This window comes from Rhagoletis zephyria, unplaced genomic scaffold (assembly GCF_001687245.7).
Source record: "Rhagoletis zephyria isolate East Lansing unplaced genomic scaffold, Rhagoletis_zephyria_1.1 Rzeph_scaffold_58574, whole genome shotgun sequence".
In the NCBI taxonomy this organism is placed as follows: Eukaryota; Metazoa; Arthropoda; class Insecta; order Diptera; family Tephritidae; genus Rhagoletis; species Rhagoletis zephyria.
Window position 1 is genome coordinate 1 of NW_016215626.1, and position 1,683 is coordinate 1,683.

Genomic DNA, 1,683 nt, shown 5'->3' on the forward strand with positions numbered 1-1,683 from the left:
GTCTGAATAAAATGTTTGCAATAGATATTAAAATAATTCAACGATATTAATAGAAAGGTGCACACACATGCATTTACATATGTATGTACATACAAACGAGCACCAATTAATTTTATTTAAAGAATGGCGTGTCGTCTATTTCCGGTGTAGCAAACGTAGTACATAGGGCGACATCTAGATGTCTCTACCTCTGCCATATTCACTATGCTTTTTTATAGGAGCTTTTCAAAGCTTTGCTTTATGGTGTCGGACACACAACATTGAAAGCTTCTGGAACACAACATTGAAAGTTTCTGGAACACAACATTGCAAGTTGATAAAAGCGTTGTAATAAAATAGTTGCGTTGATTCAGAAAATAGATACAGCTACAAACATATCGGCAGACAAAGGGAGCTCCCTGGTATAAAACGGAACATATTTTTCTGACATGCTTTGAGAGGGTTGACTCAGCTAGAGCAAATGGGGTGTCATCATCAATGGTGATTTAACCAAATAGATCCAAATTCATCGGCTATATCCCTAATACAATGGACGACATTGGCTCAAACTTCTGAAAATCCGGAAATGAATAATAACCAGAAACAATCTACATCAGTGGAAGCGCACTTACTATCAACCGGTGTCGGTCTCGATGCAATAACCGGCGATGCAGCTGGCACTGATGTAGGCGAGAGAGGTTGTTCGATTTGTTTTTTTTTTCCGGATGAAGATAATCGTCTGGCGCCGTGGGTGCAACCATGTAAATGCCGAGGTACCACGAAATGGGTAATCCAGAGTTGGTTACATCGCTGGGTAGACAATAAGAAAAAGGGGGGAGCGATGAGAGCCGTGAGTTATCAGCAGTGCCAAACAGAATATATTGTTTTCCCACAAATGGGTAAAGTAGCGAATGTATTGGAAGCTTTCGATAATATACTCAAACACTTAAGTCCCTTCCTGGCCGCTGGTATCTTCGTTGGTTCGTTATATCGGGCACATATAACATATGGAGCTGTCACTTTTCTGTTTGACACGAAAAAAAGATTGGCTCCGATGGAACACGGCGATTCCTTAATATTATTGATCAGCCTGCCTGCAGTACTAGTAGATTCAGTGCTTGGTCGTATGATTCGTAGGGAAAACGCCGTTATCCGTTTAATTCGTAAATTCCAGCCACACCTACATTGTCGGATCCAGTTTCTTGTCGCGAATATTTTTTGGCGCCCTTATACTACCACCCATGATACAATAATTTTTAGAAGGTAGTTTCACTTCAAAATTTTTGACATAAATCGTGTCTGTGACAAACACGCAATGTGGCCACTGCTACGATATAGAACTTGGGGATTTTCGCTTGTTATTTTAGATATTTTTTAACAGAACATGTAAAGATTTATATGTTTCATAACTGATCACTTAATTTTAAATATAAATATACGTATTTAATACATACATTTTTGCCACTGCTAATCACATGAATAAAAATAATAAAAAGGGTTGGCTTTCCTATATGGCCGTTCGTTAAAGGGCGGTGGGCGAATGGTAAGTGGGCGTGGCACCTCTAACCCACCTTTTTGGAGAGGGAATGAACCGCCATTGACAAAAATGCAACCACCGACTACCTAGGTCCCCTATGGTTCCCTAGGGACCCCTCAGAAAAATTGCCAAAAAGCACAATTTTCATTTGCGTTTATTCGCTTGAA

At 39.8% G+C, this 1,683-nt stretch overlaps 1 pseudogene; it reads left to right on the forward strand.

Moving 5' to 3' along the window:
- The first annotated feature begins 484 nt into the window (after positions 1 to 484).
- On the forward strand, positions 485 to 1,142 carry LOC108356400 (E3 ubiquitin-protein ligase MARCH5 pseudogene; annotated as a pseudogene).
- The last annotated feature ends 541 nt before the right edge of the window (positions 1,143 to 1,683 follow it).